This window comes from Helianthus annuus, chromosome 2 (genome assembly GCF_002127325.2).
Source record: "Helianthus annuus cultivar XRQ/B chromosome 2, HanXRQr2.0-SUNRISE, whole genome shotgun sequence".
Lineage (NCBI taxonomy): Eukaryota > Viridiplantae > Streptophyta > Magnoliopsida > Asterales > Asteraceae > Helianthus > Helianthus annuus.
Window position 1 is genome coordinate 60,095,569 of NC_035434.2, and position 12,214 is coordinate 60,107,782.

Here is a 12,214-nt window from a genome sequence, read left to right on the forward strand (position 1 = left end):
TAAAAATAATATTTATATATTTTCACAAAATAATCATAAACAGTGTGGTGAAAAATATATTTATCGAATAAATATTTATCACGTTTAGTTTTGTGAAAAATCCCACCTCCGATTATTTAATAAATAAAGTCATGGCGAAATATATTTTGAAAACATCTCAAAAAATAGTTTAACACTTGTAAATAATTCTAAGTGTTAGATTTTAGAAAAATTTCGCCAGAGTTTCCCCTTGTAACTGGAGGTGGCCACGCTTTCAAGCGTATCATTTTCTTTTACAAAATCACTTCAACAATTTCTTGATTCAATCAAACGATTTCCGACACATTAAACTAGTTTCAACACATCAAACTAGTTGATTAGTATGTAAACCGCATTATTACATGAACTTGTAGTTTTTCCGAAAACTAAAGTGTAGATCTCCTTATATTTGGTGGATCTATGTGTGAAATAGTTTAATCTTGTAAAAACCCCGTTTTTAGAATAAATCACCCTTTACAACTTCCCGTCATCTTTCTCAAAGATTGTTATTTCGTCGAAACTTCTTATTTCACAAGTGTTTATACACTTGTGGTTTGTAAAATCACCTTTGTTAGTATGTCACCCGACTTTTATAAAACATGATTTTTCTCGACACTTGGTTCTACGAAAATACCACTTGCAGATACGTAGATCCGCTAGTTTTAAACACCATTTTACTAGTAATAATACTTTTACACAAGTTCATGTTTCTCGTGTGGTGGAGTTTCACCTTTTAACCCTCGTACCGACAGAAACAAGCTTATGTCAAGATCTATGATCTTAACAAAGTCGGGTTAAACGATGATAAGAGCCACCACGACGTAGATCGGGCCTCAATAATCAACATGTTCAAATACTACGACTTTTACACATGTTATGATCTTTTATCCAACAAAAATCAAGTTTTAGTAAACTTTATAGATTCAAACGATGGGTTTCCGCATTTTAACCGTTGTAAATCATATTAACCACTTTAGATACGTTCGAGAGTGAGTTTTAAACATTATACCTCTAGCTCGGGGCTAGGGAAGATTCTAGGCGAAAATGAGGTGGATAAAAGCAAGGTGACGAGGTCCTTCCGCTTCCGTTTGCTCCAAGATTCTTTATGCGAGATCCCTAACACTTGTATGTGCTTGGAATGGAAGAACAAGAGCCGAAAATGATGGTGGTGACCCTAAGGGGGTTCGGCCGAGAATTTTAGGAAGGAGAGGAGAGAGTTTGGTTGATGTGTGTTGGATGGTTATGATCTTATGTGCTTATGTGATGTATTTATAGACATAAACAAGTTCCAAATCCAATGGTCATTATGTCCTCTTGATACTAGACACCACAATTAAAATAATCACAATGTGTACTCTTGTGTCTCCTCCTTAGTTGGCCGATCCTAATGGGGGGGGGGTATCCAGTTCGATTTTAATCGCTTAGTTAGAGCTCAGTTACGTTAAGTAGGTTAACTTTAGGGGTTATCTCCGTTAGTTGTATGATGTGTTATAATACGGGTGTTAGGGTAATCAGGGACCCTAACTGGCTCAGAAAAAGACTAATAATATTTCTGGCAATATTTTTATGTTCCGAGTATAGTCCGGTTGTTCGGTTGGATAGAAATCCGTTAAAGTGCTTAAGTAATCTTTTAAGCGTCGTTAATAATATTTTCAGTGACACATCTTATTCTGCAAAGTGTCGGGAATATTTCCTCATGTTTTGGCACTTTATTAGTTAGCTAAAAGCTAGTATGTTAATAAAAGTGCTGTGTTTCGTGCTTAGAGTACGTTTTAGGCACATCCAATCATTACATCTTATTCCTAGAGACGCAGTTATACAACCCTTGTATCCCTACACGCACTATGGGTGTAGTAAAATATTTCTGGCTCATACAGGCCTTAGAGGCAGTGTCTGCCTGATGCTAGCTTTATTAGCATGTTCAATAGGTCATCCGTTCAAATGCTACTGTGCTTTTGTGCATCATGTTTGTCACTAAGGTTCAACATGTAAATAGTGTAGTGACAGTATGTAAAGTATGATGCAGGAATATACAAGTACTAGAAATCAAGTAGCAGTTCATCAGCAATTTCAGTTAAGCACAGTAATTAAGCAGTAATTAATTATTAATTAAATAGTACGGACACCTGGTTTAGTGAGGGTTGTCACATTCTCCCCCCGTTAGAAAAATTTCGTCCCGAAATTTTAAGTTCTGCTTGTAGAAGCAGGGTTCTCAGGAAATAGGTGGGGTTATTTCTCTTTCATTCGGTCCTCACGCTCCCAGGTGAATTCAGGACCATGTCTAGCATTCCAACGAACTTTGACGAGTTTGACACTGCTCCGGCGGGTCTTGTTTACTTTCCAATCCGTGACCTCAACAGGTTCTTCAACGAAATGGAGCGTGTCGTCAACATGAATTTTGTCGGTGGGAATGGCAACGGTAACTTGAGTTGGACTCCTCTTCAAATTGGATACATGGAATGTATCGTGAACCAAATGGAGTTCAGCAGGTAAGTCCAGCTTGTATGCTACTAACCCGATTCTTTCTAAGATCTTGAACGACCCAATATACCTCGGATTCAACTTTTCACGCTTCCCAAAGCGTGCCACACCCTCCCAGGGTGATACCTTCAACCAAAACCATACCTCCTACCTCAAACTCTAGAGGTTTCCTTTTTCGATCCGCGTAGGATTTTTGTCGGTCACGAGCCGCACTGATGCGATCCCGGATCTGTGCAATCTTATCTGTGGTTTCCTGGACTACATCAGGACAAACCAACTGTCTATCACCGGCGTCAGACCAACAAAGCGGTGATTCTGCACTTGGCTCATATAAAGCTTCGAATGGCGCGACACCAATGCTGGTATGGTAGCTGTTGTTGTATGAAAACTCAACCAGGGGCAAATGCTTGTCCCAGCTACCGCCTAAATCCATAACACATGCTCTCAGCATGTCCTCCAACGTCTGGATCGTCCGCTCGCTTTGACCGTCGGTCTGCGGGTGAAACGCGGTGCTCATATTCAACTTCGAGCCAAAAGCTTCTTGGAAGGATTGCCATATCCTTGACACGAACCTTCCGTCTCTATCGGAGATAATCGAGAGAGGTACTCCATGGCGTGTAACAATCTATCTCATGTAAATTTCAGCCAGTTTGCTCGTATTATCCTTTTCTCGGATAGGCAAGAAGTGTGCTGACTTCGTTAATCGATCCACTATCACCCAAATAGTGTCATGGCCTCTTGGCGTTCTTGGCAATTTCGTAATAAAATCCATGGAGGTTTGTTCCCACTTCCACTTGGGAATCTCGGGTTGCTGCAGAAGTCCTGAAGGCTTCTGGTATTCCGCTTTAACCTTAGCGCAAGTTAAACATTTGCTCACATAAACAGCCACATCGCCTTTCATCCTAGGCCACCAATAATAATCTTTAAGATCCTGGTACATCTTATCTGCTCCAGGGTGGATAGAGTACTGCGACTTGTGAGCTTCATAGAAAATAACCTTCCTTAGATCACCAAACAGAGGAACCCAAGTCCTTTTCAAAACATAACGTTCCTTCCTCGTTTGGTACCAATAACTTCTCCATCCCACGGAGATACTCTTCCGCAAGATTTCTTTCCTTGAGAGCTTCTTTCTGCGCGGCACGAATGCGCAGAGGAAAATCGGTTCGAATAACCATCTCCAAAGCCCTAACCCTTATGGGCTTGATCCTTTCCTTTCGACTTAGGGCATCGGCGACCACATTCGCCTTCCCTGGATGATTCTATATCTCACAGTCGTAGTCGTTCAACAGCTCAACCCATCGTCTTTGCCTCATATTCAACTCTGTCTGGTTGAATATATGCTGTAGGCTCTTATGATCTGTGAAGATCGTACACTTCGTACCATAAAGGTAGTGTCTCCAGATCTTCAGTGCAAATATCACTGCGCCTAGCACTAAATCATGTGTGGTATAATTCTCTTCTTGTACTTTCAATTGGCGTGATGCGTAGGCAGTAACCTTTTGGCGTTGCATCATCATACAGCCCAATCCTTGACGCGAAGCGTCACAGTATACCACGAAATCATCTGTACCCTCCGGTAGTGCTAAGTTTGACGCATTGCAGAGCTTGTCCTTCAATATCTGGAACGCTTCTTCCTGTTTGATTTCCCAATCAAACTTCTTATCTTTCTGCGTGAGGAGCGTCAATGGTTGAGCGATCTTAGAAAAATCCTCAATGAACCCTTGATAGTAGCCAGCCAAACCCAAGAATTGTCGAATCTTGGTTGGCGTCTTTGGTGTTTCCCAATTCTTAATCGCTTCGATCTTGGTTGGATCCACGTGGATTCAATCTCCATTTACCACGTGCCCAAGGAATTGCACTCCTCGTAGCCAAAACTCGCACTTAGAGGATTTGGCATACAGCTGCTCTTTCTTTAGCAGTTCCAAAATAGCTCTTAGATGCTGCTCGTGCTCAGCCTTCGTCTTTGAATAAATCAAAATATCATCGATGAATACAATCACAAACTTATCCAAGTACGGCTTACAAACTCGATTCATTAGATCCATGAATACTGCAGGTGCGTTTGTCAGACCAAACGGCATAACCAGAAACTCGTAGTGCCCATAACGAGTTCTGAAGGCTGTCTTTGGGATACTCTCCTCTTGTATCCTTAACTGATGGTATCCAGATCGCAAGTCGATCTTTGAGTAAAAGCTTGAACCTTGCAGTTGATCGAACAGATCATCAATTCTTGGCAGAGGGTATTTATTCTTGATCGTCAGCTTGTTCAGCTCCCGGTAGATGATGTTTATTTGAAAATCATCATCCTTCTTTTTGACGAGTAGTAATGGGGTTACCCCAAAAGGGACTTTTGGTCTGTTATCTTCCTTCTCTACCTATTGCTAAAACTTCTCTGTCAATCCTTGCATCTCCGAAAATGTAAGTCGCTACGATGCATTGACTACGGATGTAGTGCCTGGAATTAAATTGACGCGGGATTCGACTAATCGTTGAGGAGGCGATTCCGGCAAGTCTTCGAGGAAGACTTCGGGGTATTCTCCAATCACAGAGATGTCTTCGGGTTTTGGTTCTTCTCTGCCTGATGATCCGTAGGAGCGTATCCTGCTCCATGAATCACTGTCATTTCTCCGTTCGTCGTCAGGGTGCGGCTGACAATCTCCACTGGGTTGTTCGACAACTAGTCCATCCCAATTATCACATCGAAGCTTCCGTTAGGCTTGTTTTATCGAGAACTGGGTATCTAGGTTACTTACTACTAAAACAACTATATTTCCTGAAGCTAAAATTTGGCAATACTGTCAAATAGAGCGTAACATTGACTATTATGAGACGCACCGATATCCACGCTTGGATTCTATCCCCGCTGTTGAGCTTTCATCCACGTGCCTGAGTGATCTTAGGGCAATACTTCCTGAAATGCCCCACCTCACCACAATTAAAACATGCTTGGCCACAGCCTTGATTGTCACTATCCCTGCCTTGATAGTTGTTGTCGTTATTTCCTCCGCAATTTCCGTTACCATCTTGACCTCTATTTCCATGTTCAGTGCCTTGCCGACATGTTTCCTTGACATGTCCCACCTTACCACAGTTACCACATTTTCCATATCTACACCGCCCGTTATGGGGACGTCGACAGTTGTCGCATTTTGGTAGAATACCCGTGTACTCTTTTCTCTTTTTGGCCTTGTCGTCGCTACTCGACTGGGTACCCAGTTTGAAATTCGCCAACTTCCTCTTGTTGTTCCCAGATGACTCTACATGAGTCTCCTTCTTCTCCTCAGAGGCTGAAAATTTGTCCATCCTGATTGCCTCTTCCGTCAGGGCTACACTTAGATTGATGGCCTCAGAGATTGTGGCAGGCTTTGATGCCGTTACCATGCTCATGATTTGGGGTGCCAATCCCCAAATGAAACGCTCAATCCTTTTAAACTCCGGATCTACCATGTAAGGAACGATACGCGATAGAACTTGGAACTTCTCCACATACTCAGCTATTTTTGGACCTTCCATCTTCAAGTTCCAGAACTCAGTTTCTACCTTCTGGCTTTCTGTTCTCGAACAGTACTTTTTATGCATTAGCTCTTTCAGTTCGTCCCACGATAGAGCATACGCAGCAGCCTCGCCCATTGTCTGAACCTGAAGTTTCCACCATGACAGAGCCCCATCTCGGAACAGCCCGGAAATGTACGTGACCTGATCCCTTGGGGCGCATTTGCTCGCACGCAAAACAGTGTCCGTCTCCTCAATCCAGCGTACGAAGGCTACGGCACCCCCAGTGCCGTTGAAATGTAGGGGCTGGCAGCCTAAGAACTGCTTGTAGGTGCAGCCGTTGGGTGGGTTATCTCCTGGGGTACCTCCGTTGCGCTCGGAGTGATGGGCCTCGTATTGTGCGATGACTGCAGCAATGATTCCCTGAAGTTCCGCCTCGTTGGTGGGTATGCGTACATCCCGTCTTGGAGGCATCTTCCTATGATGATCGTATGGGTCAGGTCATGGTAAGTAAAATGTGCGTAAGTATACAACAATATCAACACATAACATCTCATGTTATAAACAAATCAATCACATAACATCTCATGTTATAGAACATGAACAATAGATCACTTCGATTGCATTGCCACAAATCGAGACCAGGATGTAAGGTTTACAGGTACCCAACTGTATCATACAACATCAATGACTTAGTAGGTGACGACCCTAGGCAGGTCGTGCGATCGCTGGACATGATCAGGAAGCTCTGGTTCGTCCATTTTCAAATTCCAGGACTCCATCTCAAGCTTCTGTTATTCCAGTCTTAGAACCATATTTCTCCTTAATCATTTCCTTGAGCTCGTCCCAGCTCAGTGCATAGGCAGCATCTGTACCAAAGGTCTGAATCTGAAGATCCTATCATGAGAGTGTGCCATCTAGAAATGACCCCGAGGTAAAGGTAACACTCTGTTGGGGTGATCAGTTAGTCATCCTTAGAATGGAGTCAATCTTTTCGGACCAACGAACAATTGCAATGGCGCTCACTGTTTCGTCGAAGTTCAAAGGCTTGCAGTTCAGGAACTGCTTATAGGTGCGGTCAGTTTGGGGGGGGGGGGGTATTCCCCGTAGTGCCATCGCTGCGCTTAGTGCGGAGTGCTTCATGTCACGCATTTGCCTGTGAGATGCGTTTTTGCAGCTCGGCTTCTATCCTTGGCAACATACTGGCGTTTGTGTCATGCCTGGGTGGCATTCTCTTCTGCCGAAATGGCATGAAGTAGGTTAGACAACTCCCCAATTGTCTATGAGATACATAGCACCATAAGCCATCATATACTCACCTAATTTTACACGCAAATATACTCAATGTATGGGTGGGGAAATAAACTACTGAGCCTCCACATAGGCTTGCCAATTTGGCTTGTTGTTTGAAATAGAATAAACTCGAGGCTTCATCGCCTTGGTCATTTGTGTTCGAGTTATTTCCTGCCACATTGGTTTTCATTAGCTTGACCCGCAAAGTCCACCAGGATTTCTGTGCACTACAAGTCGTTATTACGTGGGCCCCCGTAATAATAAATTGTCTTGCACAGTTACCCCAAATTTTCTCTCGTCCAAGCAGATGATCAATCAAGGAGCAACAGCAGGTGCATTGGCATGAACAGGGTCATGCTCTAATGCGGTGTTAGGAGCGACGCCTGGCTCAGGGGCCACGGCTGGCTCCGGATCAACAAACTCCATCTCAAAATCAGCTGGATCAACCATCACAGGGGGTTACAGGATCCTCCAAGGGCTGGCCTAAGCGTATGAACTCAAGGTCATGGTCTGGATCAAAACCAGATGGAAGAACAGGATCACCCTCAATACTGTGATCAAACTCAAAGCTATGTGCGGGAACCGGTGCAGCCGATGATGCCGTATCAGGTTCGGCGTTATGTGAATGGTGCTGCACTCCCTGCATATGCGAAAATGCGAATGTCAGCAACTCAAATGAGTCTGGGACAGGGGAATGGGCATGAGTTTCCCCTGCAGGAGCGTCCGCAAGCAGTAGGCTAATACCAGCAGCAATAGGGCCTCGCCCTCGAATGGGTCCTCCTCTAGTAGATCGTTAATGTCGTCAGAGGCCACGTCGGGGGCATATCAACAATGGGATAAGCGGCAAGGGGGCACAGGAGCAGGGATCACCGCGAGTGGCAAATTCCCAACAAGATGGCCATCAGTAGGCTCTGCTACGACTTTAGGCAGCGCAAAGGGCTGAATGTCGTCATTGTTTGTGCCGGTAGTATCAGAAATGTGCACCTCGTGCTTCGATGTACTATGTCGTCTGATGCTATGGCCATGGGATTCGTAGTGTCCATCTTTCTAGTACAGGATGAAAGCATGGCGTTTGTAACACAAACACATATACGTATAATAATCAATCATATTATCATATAAACATGTTAGTCAATAAGCAATCAAATAATTCTCCTAGTCCCACTAGTCTCCCAGCCTCCCAGACTGACACTCCTAGTCCCACTAGCCAAATTCTTCCCAGTCTCTAAGACTGACATTCCTAGTCCCACTAGCCAAATTCCTTCCAGTCTCTAAGACTGACATTCCTAGTCCCACTAGCCAAATTCCTTCCAGTCTCTAAGACTGCTCTATCATCCACCTCGACCTCTCAGATCGAGCCTCGGCCTCCAAGACCGAGCCTCAGCCTCCAAGACTGAGCCTACTCTTCCTAGTCTCACTAGCCATCTACCTCGATCTCCTAGATCGAGCCTCGGCCTTCAAGACCGAGCCTCAGTCTCCAAGACTGAGCCTAAAAACAAATAAATAAAATGTGCTCAACATGTGTTTATAAAAAGGTTTTGGATCTGGACTTAAGTGGTATGCAGTAAAAATGTTTTCGTGAGAGCCCTAGTGATCATAGTCTAGACTCGAGAAGGAATCCTAGTTCGCTATGATCAGAGCTCTGATACCAAGCTGTCACACCCTGGCTTTGCGGAAGCGTGGTTAATTTGGTGTGACTTCTTAATACCATAGCTTAATCATAACAAAGCTATATGAATTAAAAACATGCAAGATCATCCATTAAGTTTTGAAAACCAAATACAATACCATTGTTTTAACGGGAATACACCCTAACAACCATAATCTTGTTCAACAAACAAACAAAACATAAACACAGTTTAAGGACTGTGACTTGTCCAGGAAAGAGTCACATTCCCTAAACCCCGAATGACCTCGGAAACTAGTGCAGCAGGAAAACGTGCCATACCGTGCCAGATCCTTTAATTCCCTGAAATACATGTAAGTTGAAAAATCAACAATAATGTTGAGCGAGTTCATGTGTTTAGTATGTGCGCGCGAATAAACCTTTATAACCATTGTAAGTGTGAATATTTTGTAAACTCTGGTATGAAAGCAAATAAGGAAACATATCAGTTAATGTGTAACCACATGGTCCAACCTGCGGGCGCATGGGAGGGGATAGGACAAGGTCACCACATGGTCCAACCTGCGGGCGCATGGGAGGGGATAGGACAAGGTCACCACATGGTCCAACCTGCGGGCGCATGGGAGGGGATAGGACAAGGTCACCACATGGTCCAACCTGCGGGCGCATGGGTGGTGTTACGATAAGGTCACCACATGGTCCAACCTGCGGGCGCATGGGTGGTGTTATGACAAGGTCACCACATGGTCCAACCTTAGGGCGCATGGGTGGGGTTTGTTATGCTCAAATAGGCCTATCACTTGTATCCCTCGATCGTACTACGAGGACTAATGTTCTTAAGATTTCGCCTACCCAATCACATAACCTAACAGTTCCTTCCGTAGCTGACCATACCATGTAAGAAATATTCGTAATCATAGTAGCATGTATTTCACCCCCGCAGTTTAGAAAACTGAAAACAGTTAAGAGAAAAGGGGGACATGAACTCACAGTCAGTGCGTCGATATACCAAGTACTCCAAATGTCCAACAGCTGTGCAACGACCTACATGTGCTAATTCTGTTAGACGGATGGCCGTGCCTTAGCTTTATAGTTTACATTTTCGGGGATACAGTTAGACAACCGTTCCTTGTATATACTTGGTAATTTAATTTTCCTTCCCAAGGATGGGGGATTTAATACATGTGTATTCGTATCATCTCATTAAGTCCCACTTAATATATTTTTACTTCTCATTCCAAAATATAAATATTTTTCTCAAAAATATTATATTTTCTCTTCACTTAATACTTTCCAAAATAATACGTTGACAAAATACGCGTTTATGAATATTTCCTTCTAAAGCGTAAGTTACGTTTTAACGATTAAGTGGTAATAGTAATTACCGTTGTAACTTATACGTTTGTCGTGTAAGCGTTTGTATTATTTTGGGTTCGTCAACGTTTGTAAATATTATTTTTACTCTAAAAATAATATTTATATATTTTCACAAAATAATCATAAACAGTGTGGTGAAAAATATATTTATCGAATAAATATTTATCACGTTTAGTTTTGTGAAAAATCCCACCTCCGATTATTTAATAAATAAAGTCATGGCGAAATATATTTTGAAAACATCTCAAAAAATAGTTTAACACTTGTAAATAATTCTAAGTGTTAGATTTTAGAAAAATTTCGCCAGAGTTTCCCCTTGTAACTGGAGGTGGCCACGCTTTCAAGCGTATCATTTTCTTTTACAAAATCACTTCAACAATTTCTTGATTCAATCAAACGATTTCCGACACATTAAACTAGTTTCAACACATCAAACTAGTTGATTAGTATGTAAACCGCATTATTACATGAACTTGTAGTTTTTCCGAAAACTAAAGTGTAGATCTCCTTATATTTGGTGGATCTATGTGTGAAATAGTTTAATCTTGTAAAAACCCCGTTTTTAGAATAAATCACCCTTTACAACTTCCCGTCATCTTTCTCAAAGATTGTTATTTCGTCGAAACTTCTTATTTCACAAGTGTTTATACACTTGTGGTTTGTAAAATCACCTTTGTTAGTATGTCACCCGACTTTTATAAAACATGATTTTTCTCGACACTTGGTTCTACGAAAATACCACTTGCAGATACGTAGATCCGCTAGTTTTAAACACCATTTTACTAGTAATAATACTTTTACACAAGTTCATGTTTCTCGTGTGGTGGAGTTTCACCTTTTAACCCTCGTACCGACAGAAACAAGCTTATGTCAAGATCTATGATCTTAACAAAGTCGGGTTAAACGATGATAAGAGCCACCACGACGTAGATCGGGCCTTAATAATCAACATGTTCAAATACTACGACTTTTACACATGTTATGATCTTTTATGCAACAAAAATCAAGTTTTAGTAAACTTTATAGATTCAAACGATGGGTTTCCGCATTTTAACCGTTGTAAATCATATTAACCACTTTAGATACGTTCGAGAGTGAGTTTTAAACATTATACCTCTAGCTCGGGGCTAGGGAAGATTCTAGGCGAAAATGAGGTGGATAAAAGCAAGGTGACGAGGTCCTTCCGCTTCCGTTTGCTCCAAGATTCTTTATGCGAGATCCCTAACACTTGTATGTGCTTGGAATGGAAGAACAAGAGCCGAAAATGATGGTGGTGACCCTAAGGGGGTTCGGCCGAGAATTTTAGGAAGGAGAGGAGAGAGTTTGGTTGATGTGTGTTGGATGGTTATGATCTTATGTGCTTATGTGATGTATTTATAGACATAAACAAGTTCCAAATCCAATGGTCATTATGTCCTCTTGATACTAGACACCACAATTAAAATAATTACAATGTGTACTCTTGTGTCTCCTCTTTAGTTGGCCGATCCTAATGGGGGGGGTATCCAGTTCGATTTTAATCGCTTAGTTAGAGCTCAGTTACGTTAAGTAGGTTAACTTTAGGGGTTAACTCCGTTAGTTGTATGATGTGTTATAATACGGGTGTTAGGGTAATCAGGGACCCTAACTGGCTCAGAAAAAGACTAATAATATTTCTGGCAATATTTTTATGTTCCGGGTATAGTCCGGTTGTTCGGTTTGATAGAAATCCGTTAAAGTGCTTAAGTAATCTTTTAAGCGTCGTTAATAATATTTTCAGTGACACATCTTATTCTGCAAAGTGTCGGGAATATTTCCTCATGTTTTGGCACTTTATTAGTTAGCTAAAAGCTAGTATGTTAATAAAAGTGCTGTGTTTCGTGCTTAGAGTACGTTTTAGGCACATCCAATCATTACATCTTATTCCTAGAGACGCAGTTATACAAC